The following is an 18,572-nucleotide window of genomic DNA, read 5'->3' as shown; positions in this document are numbered from 1 at the left end:
CCTCCCCCCCACCTCCGAAATTCGGCCCCCCCTTCCCCCCTCAACACACACCACACCATGTCATGATGCCCCCCCTCCCCCCCCCATGACATGACATGATGCGACACGCTCCCCTCCCCTTAACACACACACCCACCCACCATAATGCCCCCCCCAAACAGACACCACACCATGTTGCGACGCACCCTCCTCCCCACCTCCAAAATTCGGCCCTATTTCCCCCCCACCTCCCCCCCACTCCAAAATTTGGCCCCTCCCCCTTCCCCCCTCAACACACACCACACCATGTCGCGACGTGTCCACCCCCCCATGACATCCCCCCCACCCTCCATGACACGACATGACGCGATGTCCCCCCCCATGACATCCCCCCCCACCCCCCATCACAGGACACGATGCGATGCCCCCCCCATGACATCCCCTCCCCACCCCCATGACCCGACACGATGCCCCCCTCCCAACAAACCATGACACCATGACACACACACCCACCCACCATGACGCCCCCCTCCCAACACACACCACACCATGTCGCGACGCGCCCTCCCCCCCACCTCTAAAATTCGGCCCCACCTCCCCCCCACTCCAAAATTCGGCCCCTCCCCCTTCCCTCCTCAACACACACCACACCATGTCGCGACACGTCCCCCCCCATGACATCCCTCCCACCCCCCATGACACGACACGATGCGACACGCCCCCCCCATGACATCCCCCCCATCCCCCATGACACGACACGGCACGATGCGCCCCCCCTCCCAACACACACCACACCTTGTCGCGATGCCCCCCCCTCAACACGACACGACACGACACGACACGTTGCGATGCGATGCGATGCGCCCCCTTCCCCCTCCCCAACATCACATTACATCCCCCCCTCCAAAATTCGGCCCCCCCTTCCCCCCTCAACACACACCACACCATGTCGCGACGCGCCCCCCCTTCCCCCCCCTCCATGACATGACACAACATGACGTGCCCCCCCCCCAACACACACCCAGCTACCATGACGCGACGCCCCCCCTCAAAAATCCCTCCCCCCCCCCCGCCTTTCAACACACACCAGCCTACCCCTCCCCCCCCCCTCAACACACACCACCCCACCCATCCCCCCCACCCCCCCCCCTCAACACACACCACCCCACCCCTCCCCCCCTCCTGCCCCCTCAACACACACCCCCCTCCAAAATTCGGGCCCCCCCTCCTTCCCCCCTCAACACACACCACCCCACCCCTCCCCCCCCCTCCAAAATCCCCCCCCCCCCCTTCCCCCCTCAACACACACCACCCCCCTCCCCCCTCCAAAAATTGCCCCCCCCCTTCAAAAATTGCCCCCCCCCCCTTCTCCCCCCCTTCTCCCCCCCTTCTCCCCCCCCCCCCCCCAAAATTCGCCCCCCCCCTCAACATGCCATGTCGCGAGGGGCCCCCCCCTCCAAAATTCTCCCCCGCCCCCCAAGAAATTTCGTGCTTTATAGGTATGCCTTGCCATTGGAGCCGAAAACACCTATGAGGGTAGTGGTGCTTGCTCCATCGAAACACTCCTTGGAGATCCAAGGGAGGGTGAGGTGAGGCGTATGGTCCCCGCATCCGTCTTGTCCGCGAGGAGTGTCTCTTGAGAAAATGCCATGTACCCCCTGCCGAACGGTTAGGCTCAAGCGACTTGTGGTGATCCTTGCGAGGACGTCGCGTCGTGGTGGTCAACATGTGCCCACTAGGCGGTGAGGAGCGAAGTGCGGTGCCTTGAACACATGTCTCGTTGGTGGTGAGATTGTGTTCGAGCTCCATGGTTCTCAATGCTGACGGCAATTCTCATCGTGAATATTGTGCGGCTTGTATCGATACGGACGGACCGAAACCGATGGAATGATGTGATCGAGGTGCTTCTTCGTCGGCGGGGCTTGTTCCCGGTGGGGTTGAGTGCACCTCATGATAAGCTCTTGTTGACGCAAAACGGTGGAATGCATGAGCGTCTCCATCGTCTTTCGACTCGACACCATCTCGGAATGTGGCAGACAAGACAACGTGGAGCACGCCTCATGCGTGGTGGTGGCGATGGCCGATGCACGTGCTCGTGTGAGGCTTTGTCCACGGTGGGAAACGAAAGCATGCCCTCGTCCCATCCCCATTTGTCGTTTTGTTTTTCTCCCTGTTGAGTGTTGAAATGACTTGTTTTTTGGATGATTTTTGTTGTTTTTGAGAGCTGAATGGTTGATTTTAAGGGATGATTGATTGATTTGGAAGTGGATTGAGAGCGTTTTGGATAATATTGATTGTGTTTTGGAAGATCATGATGTTTGTTGAGGGTTTTGTGATGTTCTAATATGTTCTGATTGGTTCTGTATACCTTCTGTTTTGTTCTGTTTTGGTCTGTTTTTTAATCTGATTGTCTTCTGTAAGGAGGGATGGAGTATTGATTGATGAAGAATGAGATATTGTGAAAGTTTAGTGAATGGTTGGTGAGAGTTTTGAATGGTTTGAGAGTTAGTTATGTGGTTTTGATGACCTTCTGTAACCTTCTGTAGGTCTTCTGTAGAGCTTCTGCTTCTGTTCTGTTTCTGTTCTGTTTCTGTACTGTAGCTGTTCTGGTACTGTTCTGTAGACTGTTCTGTAAGTGTTCTGTGGAATGTATGTGTGATTTTGGGAAAGTTTTCTAGCCTTGGAAAGAGGTGAATACAAGTGCAAAAGAGCTGAAGGAAGTGGAAGAAGTAGCTGCTGAAGACTCAAGAGAAGACTAGAATGAAGTGACAGTAGTGAGCTGTGAAGAGACACTGTAGTGACTCTGGTGACCTTTCATATCAGACATACCTCTTGGGAGGGGTATCCACGACCTAAGAGTGATTATTGAGAGTAATTTTGAGAGATTGTAGTGAGGATATGATGTATGATTGATGGAGTGTGTGAGAGAGAGTCAGAGATAGCCAATTCTACTAAAACAGAGTGATTGTATGTGAGAGATTGAGAGAGAAGACTATGAAGATATTGAAGATGAATACTATGTGATGTATTTCCATTCAAAGATGGTTTATTTCTTTGTTTTCTTTGTTCCATTGATGGATTTTGTGAAGATGTTGAAGAATATGGTTGATTCTATTAAAAACCGTGGGAGATTTACATGATGCTGCATGAAGATTTGTTGTGCCTGGTGTTCTTTTCTTCATTGTGATCATATGAAACATGAAAAACAAGCTTGTTGATGTTACAAGATAGATTTTCTTGCAAGAGAATTCCCTTTTCCTTGGTGTTCCTCTCGGGGCTCCATGTTTTTGGTGCGCAGCCGGGGAATCTTGCCATCAACAAGCACCAGAAGAGGCTGAAAATGAAGGAATTGGCATTGCCAAGAAGAGAAGAATTCAATGGATGTTTGTAAAATTCCTTCTTCCACTGAAGAGTTGGAATTTCTCATAATCAAAGCCACTTTCCACAAGAATTTCATCCCACAATGGCGGAAACACATCACCATTATGATGCATGCTCTATGTGGTGGACAGTTTCCTCTTCCTGTTGAAGCAGCAGAAACTTGCATCTTGGTGGCAAACTGTTTGGAAAAAAACTGAAGAGCAGAAACAGAGAGAATGACCATCCATGGAAGATTTGGCATTCATTGAGAAGTTTCCAGACAACATCAAGTGGGAGATTGTGAAGAAGCTTCAGGAGTCTTGGTCTGTAGAGGTTCACAAAGACAAGAAGGAAAAGAGTTGGAATTTGTTCGTGGATGCTCAACAGCAAGATACATGGGATGCTTGGTGTACTGATAATCTTCTGTTTGTTCAATTAGCAACCCATTGGAAGTTGGTAGACAGAGTGTTTTTCACAACATACACTATTGAAACCATCAGAAGCTGGCATTACTATGATGATGGCACCACCACCATGCTCAGACGTATGCATTTTGACACCTTCAGAACCGAATACCTTCCTCTGTGCAGTGGCATGAAAGCAGAATTCAGGGACGTTGAAAAGAAAGAAGTAGAAGAAATGTTGGCAAGAGAGTCCTCCAGAGACTGAAGTCTTCTGTTAACCCTCTGTGGAGCACTAACAACATAGTGGAGTCAACCCCCTGATGAATGACGCAATAAAAAGGCAAGCATTAGAACGAGTCCAGAGGTACGTAAGAAGAGAGAAAGCAAGAATCAAAGCTGAGAGCGAGCTCGCAGCAGAAGCCGCCTTGGACGCCCTTGCGGAACTCTTTACAGAAGTCCCAATGGCACATCAAGCCCTTCCTCCTCCTGCTGGAGGTCCACTTCCAAGCCAGATCCGTCCTGGAAATATTGATGACAGACCAGCGAATGTAGTCCCATTGCCAGTTTTTAAGGGAGAGTACAATGAAGACCCCGATCTTCATGTAGCAGAGTTTATGGTAGCATGTGTGGCTAACAATGCCAGAACCCCTGAGCATTGGTTAGCGATATTCCCCGCCACTTTCAAGGGCGCGGCGTTTCAGTGGTATGAGAGACAAGCAGCAGGAACTTTTGGCACATGGGACGACCTGAAGTTGGCCTTCCTCACTAAATTCAGGCGTGAAGGTTTTGAAGAGCGGATGAGAGAGGAATTTATGAACCTAAGTCAGTCCTCTGGAGAAAGAGTGGAAGCCTATGTCTCACGAATGGAATCCATCCTGAAAAGATGGACTAACCATAATCTAGATGATGGCATTCAAAAGGGGGTATTTCTCAGAGGATTACAACCAGAAGTCCGTAAGTTTGTGGAGCTGCAAAGACCGGCCACACTGCAAGCTGCAACAGAAGGTGCAAGATTGTACGATGAAGTGGAAGCTAGACTAGCAATGAATACAGGAAGAGGAGTCCTACCTCCTCTAGTGCCAGGAATGATGTACCCACCAAATGCAGTCCCAGGGACTGTTCCCTATCCCTACCAACAGATGCCCCCGGTATCACAGTACAGTGCACCAAATCCACAGTGGCCACAATCCATGCCTCAAATGATGGCTCAACCACAACAACCATGGTCTCAACCAATTTCCTCAATGCAAAATCAGCAGCAACAGTGGAACCCTACCAACTGGGGTCAACAGCCAACAGTTCAAACAGGAGCTCTGAATCAGAACCAGAACAGAGACCCCTCTGTACCAGCCCAACCAGTTTATGCAGTGATTACAGAAACTCCTCAAAACCCTCCTGCCAGTACGTCAGGAGGAGAAAGCTTGAAGGATTATTTATCCAACTCAGTTGCAAACATAAAAAAGGAGTTGATGGATGTGATTACAGAGCAACTACAGACGTTGAAAGTAAACACAGCGAGCATATCCAACGTTGCAGGAGCAGGAAGAGATGTGAGGCGGTCAAATACTTGGTGTGGTAAGTGTCATCAGGCAGGTCATTTAGCCACTGAATGTACACGGAAACCAACAATCCCTGGAGCCTTCTGTTCCTACTGTTTGCGGAAGAATCATACAGAGGACATTTGCTCTCTGAAGGAGATGCATGATAGGAGAAGAAAGGAAGAAGACGCAAGATTCAACTTGCTGGAATCCAAAATGACAACACAAGATATTGGACCCAAGCCTAGAGAGTTTGGTCCTAATTTCGGACCCAGAAGATTTCCTTCTCAAAGTTACAGAGGACGACAGTCTGGCGGTGGTCAGAGATCAGAAGTGGAGTGTTACAGATGCGGAGAAAAGGGACACATCTCACCAAATTGTCCAAATCCTCGAAGGTCAGTGGATTACAAGCCCTTATGCAGTCGATGCAAAGGAGAAGGCCACACTGCAAAAGACTGTCCAAGCCCAGCCCCAGTGAAAAACAGTGCTACTGATAGTCCAGCCAAGGCCCAAGAGCCTACCTCCAATTTGGTAGAATTGGAAGTTGCTGCCATCACGCGTGCAAAGCAGAAGGAACCACCTATCCAGAAAGAAAATAACCCTCCTGCCAGAACAGTGAAGTTCAGTCTTCCACCAGAAGAACAGAACAGAACAGAGCCTAACAGTGCCGTACAGAGCCCTACAGTGCCACAGAGAGTTACAGAGACAGTTACAGAGACAGGACCAGAGGTCCAGGAGGCAGAAGAGGAGGAAGTTCCACAAGTGGCAGAAGAAGTTCCTGTAATTCCTCTGATGGAAGGAAGAGGGAAAATGAAAATGGGTGTTGCCCCATTCCCTAACCGATTAGAAAAGCCAGTGGATCCTATTAAAGAATACGATCTAGTTAGAGATCTAGATACCTTTAAACCAAACCTCACATTCCGACAATTATTGATGTTGTCTCCCAGTTGCTGGAAAAGATTCAAAAGCATACTGACAAAAAGACGTGGTTTAAGGATTGCTCCCTCCACAGTGACAAAGTCCAACAAGGCTCCAGAGCCTGTAAAAGAAGTGGATGTGGCTAATGCTTTTCTAGATCCGGGTACTCCAGAGACTGGCATGTGGATAGAAGGCTGCTTCATTGCAAATGCACTGATTGATGGAGGTTCATCAGTAAACATTATGACGGATGTGACGATGAAGGATCTAGGCTTACAAGGTGTGCAACCAACCCAATGGCTCATCAGACTGGCGGATCAGAGTAGAATCAAGCCTTTGGGCATTCTCCCATATGTGAAGACTACAGTGGCTGGAAAAGATTATTGGCTGACCTATTTGGTGGTGAAGCCAAACTCTTATGGTACATCCTATCCTCTGTTACTAGGTAGACCATGGCTTTTTGAAGCCCGAGCAAGGACTGATTGGTTCAAAGGAACCTTGACCTTGGGTCGAGGACCCAACAAAGTGGTGCTGAAACTGTATGGTTCTCAAAAAGGACATGGATCCACCTCCTTGGAATTATCTTCTGATTCCCCTAACGAGGCTACAGATGGAACATCAGCAGACGAAGATGCTGTCAAACAAATCCTTCCTAAGAAAACAGTGGCACATTCCTTAACAGTGGATAATGTAAGCCAACTTCCAAAAGATGCAAAGTCATTATCAATGGGTGAATACTTCCTGCCTGAACCAGGAATGCCTTCTGAAATCACTTCTGACAGTGAGATAGAAGCATGGATGTATTGCTCTCCCTGTTATATGGCCACAGCAGAGCCAGAGACAGAGGCAGGAGAGGAAACGGAGAATCTGTTCTTCTGTTACAGAGCTCCTACAGAAACAGGAGCAGAGACAGAAGCAGAAGCAGAAGCAGAGACAGAAGCAGAAGCAGAAGCAGAGACAGGAGCAGAGACAGAAGCAGAAGCAGAAGTAGCAACAGGAGCAGAGACAGAGACAGAAGAGGTTGAATATGATATGGACGAAGAGAATGATGAAAGTGAGCCAGCAGGGTCTATCCCACCTGAAGAGGATACAATTGGGGACGAAGTTCCAGAAGCATCAGAAGCCGACGAGCTCATGCTATGGGACAGAATGGCAATGGTACCATTTGGTTTGGTAAATGGATCTTCTCATATGCAAAACCTTTATAAGAAATGGATTAAGAAGATCAAGCCGTCTTTTAAGTGTGGCTCCTGCCGTCCTACCCCATCCTTGCCCAAGAAAGATGATGATGATGCACCGTGCCAACAAGCACCAATCCAACTAACCCAACAGGCATCAGAGGGTCCCTGTTATGTGACGTTCCTGGATGTATCATCAGAAGATGAGTCTTCAAGCCAAGAGGTAATTAATCTTGAAACCAAACCCGGAACGGCTTTAATCCCATTCCAACATCTTAATGAGCAACCTAAGTCTCCACCAAACGAAGAAGTTGGTTCTAGTGGGACATCAGAAGAGGACATCACTCCCTTGAAGGAGTCGGATCTGTATCCAGAAGCAGTCCGCGGGACCTTCATCCGTGAAGTAGAAGGTGAAAGGCAGTTAACCTTTGTGGATTTAGAAGGCACTGAACGCCACTTGAAGGTGGGTAGTAGTCTCCCAGAAGAGGAGTTGTCAACCTTGTACAACTTGTTGAAAGAAAATTTGGACGTGTTTGCATGGTCTTACAAAGACCTAAAGGGGATTGATCCCACAATATGTCAACATCATATTGACTTGGAGCCTGATGCCAAGCCAGTACGGCAACGACAGAGGCGAATGAACCCGAATTATTCCACATTGGTGAAAGCGGAGCTGCTGAAGCTTCTGGAAGCCGAGTTCATCTATCCAGTGGCAAACAGTGAATGGGTTTCACCCATCGTGGTTGTACCCAAGAAGAATGGCAAATTGCGAATATGTGTGGATTTCCGAAAGCTTAATTCCAAGACAAAGAAGGATCTCTTTCCTATCCCTTTCACAGACCAACTGTTGGACACAGTGGCAGGACATGAACTTTATTCTCTCCTGGATGGATTCAGTGGATACAACCAAGTCCAAATCGCAGAAGACGACCAATCCAAAACAACCTTCACCACAGAATGGGGGACCTATGCTTACCGAGTGATGCCATTTGGGCTCTGCAATGCCCCTGCTACTTTCCAACGAGTCATGATGGCTGCATTTCAAAATCATCTGCACGACTTCATTGAGGTATATTTGGATGACTTCTGTGTCTATAGTTTGATCAGTGAACATTGGGGACATTTGGAACAATGCTTTGACCGATGCCGGGAGTATGGGATTTCCCTCAACCCCGACAAATGCATCTTTGGGGTCTCTTCTGGAGTCCTGTTGGGCCACATTGTCTCTGCACAAGGGATATCAACAGACCCTGCAAAGATCGAAAAGATTGCAGCTCTGGCAGCACCCACCAACCTCAAACAGTTGAGGGGATTCCTAGGCCATGTGGGTTACTACAGAAGGTTCATAGCCCATTTTGCGACAAAGGCAACCTCCTTGCACAAGCTCCTGAGGAAAGATGCAGAGTTTACTTGGACAGAAGAATGTGACAAAGCCTTCCACACTCTGAAGCAGTGTCTGATAGAGGCACCCATTCTGCAACCTCCTGATTGGACGAAAGAGTTCCACGTACACACTGATGCATCAATTGAAGGCTTAGGTGCTGTCCTCTGCCAGAAGGGCTCCTCGAAGTTGGATCAACCGATCTATTATGCAAGCTAAAAAGTCACTGATAGGGAACGAAACTATACAGTGACAGAGTTGGAGTGCTTGGTGCAATGGTGTTTGCCTTGGAAAAGTTTCGCCATTACCTCCTATCTACCCACTTTAAATTTTATGTGGATCATGAGGCCCTGTCTTTCTTGATGAACAAAGCAGATGTGAAAGGACGAATGATGAGATGGCTCCTTCTATTCCAGGAGTTCGACTTTGAGGTGGTTACTAAGCCTGGTCGTTCCCATGTTCTGGCTGATCATCTGTCGCGTATCCCACAAACTGCAGACGAGGAACGAGATGATCCAGACCTCCCTGATGCTTCCCTATTTTTGGTGGAAACTGTCACTCCCTGGTATGCAGACATTGCCAATCTGTTGGCAACCCAACAGTACCCTACTGGTATTTCTAGTCGGGAAAGGAAGAAGCTCATGCTAGAATCAGCCCCATACACCCTGCTAGGCGGTGCACTGTACAAGAAAGGCAAAGATGAAATGCTCAGAAGATGTGTTGCAGGAGACGAGATTGGGATTGTTTTGAAGGCTTGCCACGACGAGCCATGTGGAGGTCACTTTGCAGGAGAAGCTACAGCCAGGAAGGCTCTGCTAGCAGGATATTGGTGGCCTACCATTCACAAAGATTCCTATGATTACTGTAAAAGATGTGATGCTTGTCAAAGAATGGGGAAACCCACTAAGACAAGTGCCATGCCATTGCAACCTATCCTTCCGTTGAAGCCGTTTGAGAAGTGGGGCATTGACTTCGTAGGTCCAATCGATCCTCCCACCAGAAGGAAACAGAACAGATACATCCTCGTATGTACGGATTATGTCACAAAGTGGTGTGAAGCTAAAGCCCTCAAGCGGGACGATGGTAACAGCGTGGCCCTGTTCATGTACGAGAATATCATCACCCGTTTTGGCAGTCCCTTAGAGTTGGTAAGTGACAGAGGCACTCATTTCCTCAACAAAGTCATGGAAGAGTTGACAGAGTTGTATAAGATCCGCCATCGCAAGTCCACTCCCTATTACCCCAGAGCCAACGGCCAAGTCGAAGTTACCAATCGCATCCTCTGCTCGATTCTGACAAGAACGATTGCCGCACATCGTCGTGATTGGGACGATCGACTTACAGAGGCCCTCTGGGCGTACAGAACTTCCCATAAAGCAGCAACGGGACAGACACCTTTCCAGTTGGTGTATGGTACAGAAGCAGTTTTTCCTGTTGAATTGGAACTACCCTCTTTGAGAGTGGCGATCAAAGAGCGTTTGGGGGATGACGATTCACTGCAACGCCGTCTCCTGCACCTGGAATGTTTGGACGAAATTCGTAGGATGGCTCTACAGTGCATGGAAGGCACGCAAGCTCGACGTAAGGCTTACCATGACAGTTTCATCAAGCACAAGGAGTTCAAAGAAGGTGATTTGGTCCTAGCCTATGATTCACGATTTGGCAAGTTTCCTGGCAAGCTCGAACAGCGATGGATGGGCCCCTATAAGGTACTTGCAGTCAACCCTAATGGCTCTGTCCAAATACAGACCCTGGATGCCTCTGATGATCCCTTTTTTATCAATGGATATCGCCTGAAGAAGTACTTCCCTCCTTGGGGATCTTGACAATTACGGTCACTTGATCTTTTCCCTCGTTGTCGCGGCACTGTACTTCTTATGTTGACACTTTTGATAGCCGTTCTTCAGTCACTCCTGATGAAGTGGACGCAACCCTCTGTCCCCTCCAAACCCCCTTTCAGCCTTGATCTCTTATCTTCTATTTTCCACCAGCGACAATGGCGAGGTGGGTTCTGACACATGGTCTTTCTACCATTCCCTTGTTCAATTTGAAGAAAAGAGAAAAAAGAAAAAAAAAAAGAAGACAAAAACCAAACATATCGGTCATGGGAGAAAAGGACTTAGGTCCCTGTCATGCCGACCTATTCTTCGAGAAAAGGTGGAAACACCCTCGGGAATAGGGGAAAATAAGAAAAAGAAAAAAAAACAAAGAAGAAAAGAAAAAGAAAAAAAAACAAAACAAATCTGTTATGAGAGAAAAGGAAGAAATTCCCTGTCATAGCAGGCCTCGTTCCAAGAAAAGGTGATAAACACCCTTGGGCGAGAAGCTGGCTGTGGAAAAGGTGGTAACACCCAGCAGTCCAGAAAGTGGATTCATTGATTGATATCCCTCGGATCCAATTCCGAAGCTGCCTCCCTTGGTACGCTGTGTCATGGGTCTTTCTGCAAAGTGACTAACTGTCCTCTAGCAGACGACATGTTCCTATCCAACACAATGTTCGAATTTGATGGCTACCTCCCTGGGTACGCCTCCTCAACAACTGATGACGCGATCTTCATCGACAACCCCTTGAGTGATGTGAGCTTTCATCCTAACCGGATGGGGACGTGAGTATGGTTGCCCTCTGTATCTATCAACAGAGAGTGAGACAGAGGGTGGGGCGAGAGACCAGTCTTTTCCCTTCCAATCGAATGAGAGGTGAGAAGTATGAATGAAGTGTTGCACGCACGGGATGGGCCTCTCAATGCACAAAGCACGATTTGTTTCTGTGCACTGCACCATAAGGCTCCCTGGCCTTCCTTCTCGCACCGTATGCCGGCACAGGGCGGGATGCACAGTTGCACCATCAAATGCGCACAAGGCATACACTTTTGCACCAGTGACTGTGAGGATTACATCAATGGGTTTCAGGAAAAGGCTGCCCTCCTGTATCTATCCACAGAGAGTGAGACAGAGGGTGGGATGAGTGTGACTGGAGTTTCTTCAATCAATTACCGAGAGATGAGATTGAGGGACGTTACGACACTTGGAGTCAGGTATGTTCCCGTTTCCCTATGCACCCACGGGATGGGTTTTTTACCGTCATCACAAGACACATCACCCTGTTCTGTACACTGCACTGTAAGGCTCCCTTGCCTTCCTCCTTGCACTTATGCCAGATGGGTTGGACGCACTAATGCACCATCAACTGTGCACCTTGGCATACTCCTTCTGCACCATTCCCCCCTTGTTGATTCCTCAACCGGGTATGAGATATGCGGTTCCATCATTCTTCCTTGAATGATATTAGTCATGGGGTGAGTGACTGTTCTTTCATTTCATTTGAGTGACTGTGAGTTGAGTGCAATATCCCTCATCATCGACGAATTTCTTGCGATTCCTTCCATCAGCTACCTCCTTGGGTACTGCTGCGTGGTCCCTGCCATGACGAACGTGTGCCAAGAAGATGCCTTGGTTCCTCCAGCGCCGACAACAACACTGGACGTGCCATCGATATTCAACCTTGATTCTTGACGAAATGGGCCAAGTTTTTCTAACCCTACAACTTCTGTTTCTTAGTGATGTTCATGTTTTAAGTGTGGGGAAGTTAGTGGATGGTCTGTGGCATGGTCCTAGGTCCCTAATGTTCGGTTAACCCTATCCGTTAAGGTCTTAAGTGTGGGGACGCGTCCCTGCGCGTCTACATTGCATACCCATTTGCATATGCCTTATCTTGTTCATGCATGTATACCATGACTTGCTTTTATCCTAATGGGATCCCTTCCCACCCGCCCGATTATGTTCCACCCACCCTTGGGACTGTTCCCTTGCAGTATTCCTTCATTCCCTGATTTTGAGGTTTTTCTATGTGAATGCACCCTACGTTCACTTAAATCCAAATCCAACCTTATAGCCCTGTTCCTCCCATTGAACGGTCCATTTTTCCTTTTTAGCTACCCCTGTTCCGGTGCACGGTTTTTGAGTTATTAATTTTTGACGCATTTTACGCAATTTAGCTGGTTTTCCATGTGAACGCACTTTTCTTGCTTCGACACTGTGATTTGACGTCATAGCCCTGACCAACGCTTTTCCCCTGACATTTTTCCTTTTTATTCCGCATCATTCCGATACACGATTTGTCCATTATTAATTTTCCGGTTTTTTACGACTTTTTTCTGCGTATTTTCGATATTTTTCCATGTGAACCTGCCCTATTTGTATCGGCATTCCAATTTGATTTGACAGCCATGTCCCCTGTGCCTTCCCCTCCCTTTTTCCTTTTTCCTCTACCCTTTTTCGACTTCTGGATTTTTACTTATTAATTTTTAAATGAGTTTTCGGGAGTATTTTTGGAGTTTTTCCCATGTGTACCCCTCCTATTTCCGCCGGAACTACGTTTTAACGTGATCACCCTGTGCCACCCCTTCCTGCGGACATTTTTCCCTCTTCTTGCATCTCATTCCGGTAAACGGTTCGTCCGATATTAATTTCTGATCCCATTTTCGGGTTTGTTTTTTGGGTTTTTCCCGTGTGAACGCGTCTTACCTTCGTCGGAATTATGTTTTGACATGATCGGATTGTCGGGCACATCTTTCTGCACAGTTTTCCTTTTTTCCACACTTCATTCCGATGCACGGATCTTTCGATATTAATTTTCAAATTACGTTTTTGGTTCGTTTTTTGTGTTTGTTGCATGTGAACGTCCTTTACCCCTCCCGGAACCCCCGTCCCGTATTTTTCTTGTTTCCTCCCTGTCGTCCTGCCCCCTTTTTGTTTTTACGCTATTTCGTTTTGATGTCCCGATTGGGAGTTATTAATTTTTCTTTATTTTTACGTTTTTTCTCGCGCCCGTTTTGCGCGTGAACGCGCCCGTTTTCGATTTAACGCGTCTCCACGCGCCCCAGTCGTGTCCGCGTACCCCGTACCGTCATCCCCGCGTCATTTCAATCCCGTCACGGCAAATTTTTTTACCTCGCCCCGCGCACGTGCGCGGGACGAGGATTCGTCCCCTCTTGAACCCGCCCATCCTCCCTTACCCCTACCCGCCCACCTTTTCTTTCCAAACATTAAAAAAAAAAAATTAAATTATTTCAAAAAAAAAACACACAAAAAAAAACAAAATGGGTACCCCTCCCGCCAACCGTCTCTCTCTCTTCTCTCTCTTTTTCTTTCTTTCTCTCTCTCTCTCTCTCCCTCTCTGCACGTCCTCTCCCTTCTCTCCTCCCTCTTCCTTCTCCCTCTATCTCCACCATCTCTCTCCTCTCCTTTCTCTCTCCTCCTTCTCTTCTGTCCGCCATCGCCTTCTTCTTCTTCCTCTCCCCTCTTCTCTCTCTTCTCCCTTCTTCCTTCTCTCTTCTTTCTTCTCTCCTCCCTTCCTCCTTCTCTTTCCCCTTCTTCTCCCTCTCCCTCCTTCTCTCCTCCCTCCTGCCGACCTTCTCCTCCCCTCTTCCTCCCCTCTTCCTCCTTCTTCCTCCCCTCCTCCTCCCTCTTTCTCCCCTTCTCCTTCCTCTCCTTGCCCAGCGCCGCTCGCCGCCTCGTCGTCGCCAGAGCCGCGCCGCCACGCTATCTGCCGTCGTCCGCCGCCCGGCCCCGTCGTCGCCGCCCTCTGCGCCGGACCGCCCCGCCACGTCGCCTGTCGTCATCGCCGTCGTCCGCCGCCCGGCCCCGTAGTCGCCGCCGCCGGACCGCCACGCCTGCCGCCGCAGCGCCCCCGCACTCTCCGCCTCCACCTTCCCTCGACGCCGACTCCACCTCCACCTCCCCTCCCTTCCACCTCCCACCTCCCACTAACCTAGGTTAGTACCTAACTAACCTAAGTCAGTCACTAACCAACCTCAGTTAGTCACTCACTAACTAAGTTAGTAACTAACCTAACTTAGTTACCACCATGACTAACCTAACTTAGTTAAAACTTAATTAACTAACTTAGTTAGTCAGAACTAACCTAGGTTGATTTCCCTGACTAACATGACTAACCTAACTTAAGTAACTTAAGTGACTTAAGTGATTAATGTGACTTGTGACTAATGTGACTTATGTGATTTATGTGACCAATGTGACTTACTTAATCACAACATTCATTTTTTCATAAAAAATTTTCAAAAAAATTTCTAAAAATTCCTTCTGTCTTTTGTTAATTTTTGGACCTTTGTCTGCTAGGAATTGCCTTTCCTATAATTTTAGAAAAATCCATCTTTCCTAAAATTACCCTTAAATTGCCAAAAAAATAGGAAAAATCATTTAAAAAATTGTAAAAAATTCTAACAAATTCTAAAAACCTTCTAAAAAATTTTCCTCACCTCCCTTACTCATTTTCCATTTATTCAAACATAAAAAAATTACAACTAAAAATAAAATAAAATAAATAAAAATAAAAACCCAACATCAATCAACTTAATACATCTGCTAAGGTGTTATTTGTTGTTTCATCAGTGCTTTTTGCTTTTCCTTTCCTGGGACTCTTCCGTGCGCATTCCTGCATTTCATACACACCCTGCCAGGTATTTATTTTCTGTTATTTATTTATTTATTTTCCCCCCTTAATCACAATTAATTGTTAAAATAAACCCTTTAATCTACCCACCGTTTCCACGCGCATTCGCGCTAAACACACATTTTTTAAACTAAAATAAACCAGCCGTTCACTTCGCACGCGCTACGTGCGCTACAGAGGCACTCTAAAATTTTAATTAAAATCAACCAGCCGTCACATGAGCACGCGCTGGCAAAAAAGCGCTCCACATCACTTTAATTATAATCAATGAATTGCATTTAGAGACCCAGTCGGGAATCGAAGTCCGGGAATCGTATAAAAGCACCGGTTTAACCTAATAATTGGTAATTAAATTTGTAATAAGGAACCGCCGTTTTCTTATTAAGGTTTATCACCTAATAAAACTTCACCCATTTTTAATAATTGATTAAAATCAACCCTTCATTAAATAACTCCCCCCTCACTGCACTTAATCCTTTTTTTTTTTAATGAACCGTTTCGTGGGATGGGTATACGCAGTTCTTAGTGATGTTTTCCATGGTCCAGTATTGGTTCTATCATAGATGTCGTATTGATAGATGTTGGATATGATATGGTTTTGGTTTCCTGTTTTCGTTACGGTTACGGTTACGGGTACGGTATGCAGTTTTTTTTTCTTTTATTGCCTGATACGGGGTTCAGGGTGTTTGTTTGATGCATCGCATGAAGCTTTCGGTCGCATTTGTCTCGAGGTCATGTTAAATTTATTCTAGGATGTGGTTTGCTTGGGGTTAGTCGGTCGAGTCACGTTTTATTGGTTATTCTCTTATCCTTGGTTTTTTGTCTGTTGCTTTGCAGGCATTCACCTTGATTGTCTGTGTTTGTGGTGTGTGTGTAACCATCTGAATGGCGCCTTCTCATGCTCCTCCCCCTATCCAGTACGTCCCACTAGTTAGTAGGGATTACTCGTCCCTACTTACTTTTGAGCCCCTCACGAAGGCAGGACTTGCTGCTTTTGTGGCCACTCCTTTTCCATTACTTCCAGAGGATCCGTCCGTATGTGATGAGTTCCTGGCCTCTTACAGCAAGAAGACAGGAGTAGTCCAAGGCATGTCTATGACATTGACGTCTCGAGGCTTAGGGAAGGCTCTGTCTTTACCCTTCAAAGGAGAACCTTTTGTGACCACTCGACAGCTCTTCTCTACTGAAGAGATTCTCAAACTGTTGCAGAAGCAGACAAGGGAAGTCCTTGATGTTAAGAAAGTGATAAACTCTTCAGGAGTTTCGTTTTCTATGATCACTGATCCCGTATGGAAGACCATGTGCCAGTTCCTTCAGGACAGGTTCATGCCTGCCAAAACGCCATCACACTATTTGTCCAAAGAGCTTTTCACAGCTTCCAGGATGGTGCTAAAAGGAGTTGCCATTGATTGGAGCACATACCTCCTTACTAAGATGGATCAGCATTTTGTTAAAGTTACGAGGGGTACTGTTACCAATGTTACCTATGGATCATATTTGTCTGCCTTCTTGACCTATTCAGGTTTACAGAAGACTGTACCTCCACCTCCTCCATCAGATCCAGTACCTCCTCCTCCACCTTCAGAAGAGTCAGCACCTATTGACATTGAGGATGATGATTCTCCGCCTCCCCTGGTCATACAGCGCAAACGCTTGAAGAGGGTAGCGGATAAAGCCCCTGCTGTACTTCCCTCGGTGCCTATCCCTGCTACTTCTGGCAGTGACCTCCCTGGGTTTCTCACTTGCAATAATCTGTTCCGAGCACATAGAGAAGGATCCTTGGATATCTCCGTTCCTTCCCTGAACAGTCTCGTTTCAGGAGATGCCATTCCTTTCCTCTGCAAGGATATTCAAAGTTCCATTGAGTTGTCAGTGACAGCCTGTGTTCAACAGCTGTACGCATCTTTCTATGAGGAGCTCATGCAGTCCAAAGCCCAGTTGCATAAGGCAACATCTGAGTTAGCATCTGCTAAGGATACCCTAGCAGATCTATTCAAGCAAATGGAACAGCAAACCCAACTGGTTGCCACCCAAAGCGATGAGCTTTCTTCATTGCAGACCCAGTTACTAGAGGCTCAGTCACAGGTTACTAGCCTTTCAGCAGAGAAGGAGAGGATGTCCAGTGAAGCGAAAGAATTCCAAGTTCAATTAGATGACAAGCTTTCAGCTTTACAAATGGCTAATGACACAGTGGCCAACCAAGCCTCCCAAATCCAGCAGTTGCAGGATCAGCTTGCAAAGTCCCGCTCTGTTCCTCCAAGCCCTCCTGTTCCATTATTTCCTTCTCTTTCACAGCAGGACTTGGCTGCCTTACAGAGACAGGCTACTTTGTGCCCTTTATTCCAAGACAAAGTGGAAAGATTGCAGTCCAGAATGGACTTGTTATGGTCTACCTTTGAGCAGTTTCAGGACTGTGTCTTACCAGACCATTCTTTCTTTGTCCACTACCATTTACAGAAGCTGGTCTTCTATATGAAGCTTTCCACGATGGATTTACCTTTTCCAGAGGATGGCTGGAGTGGGGCTTGGTCTGCTGAGTTGTTGACAGAGGTAGTTAGAATGGTCTTTGAAGATTCTGTTATGCCAGACACCATGCTGATGTCATACATGTATCTCCGAGGAGATTTGTTAATTCCAGATGAGGTAGATATGGCATGGTATGTGGGGGATGTGGTCTTACAGGCTGTTCTATATGTCAATCATTTGGAGTTGCGCATAGCTGATATGTTCCAGAGATATTCCTCCAAAGTAGCTGATTGTCAGGATAATTCGTGGCATCCCATGATTGATTCAGTGGTCCTCAATCAAAGACAAAACACAGCTCCTACCTTTGTACAGAGTACTAACCAACTGAGGATGGATCTCTTAACTTATCTTTCCAAACATAATCCATTTGATGCTACTTTCTTTGATGCCTATCAGAGACGATCTCTCTTGGGACCTTCTGTTCCTACCCTCCTTTATTATCAACAATTGGCTCACCGTTATGCTCTATATTTTTCCCTTTGTCAAACTCATTCCACAGTAATTTTACCACTTCTTTTCCAACCTTCCAATTTCCCTCAAATTCCTATTTTCACTTACTGTTCCTTTATTGAGGATAGGGTATTTTCCCCTTCTCCACCCTGTCCTTCACCCCTCATTAATGTACCCTCCACATTTCCTATTTATCAGTTAACACCTTTCCTTAGTGATTCCTTACAAATTTCTGCCACTCCTTCTTTAACCTTTTCTTCCTTTTATGATTTTTCTTATCCTTCCCTACATCCACTTTCCCTTATTCCATTACCCTCTCCTAACACTTCCATCTCTCAACCACCTCAGTTGGTTAGTGACTGTGCC

The sequence above is a fragment of the Lygodium microphyllum genome, chromosome 18 (genome assembly GCF_053477565.2).
Source record: "Lygodium microphyllum isolate KBCC chromosome 18, Lygodium_microphyllum_v1.1.10, whole genome shotgun sequence".
NCBI classification, from domain to species: domain Eukaryota; kingdom Viridiplantae; phylum Streptophyta; class Polypodiopsida; order Schizaeales; family Lygodiaceae; genus Lygodium; species Lygodium microphyllum.
The sequence above is the reverse complement of the archived record's forward strand: the minus strand, read 5'-3'. Positions refer to the sequence as shown.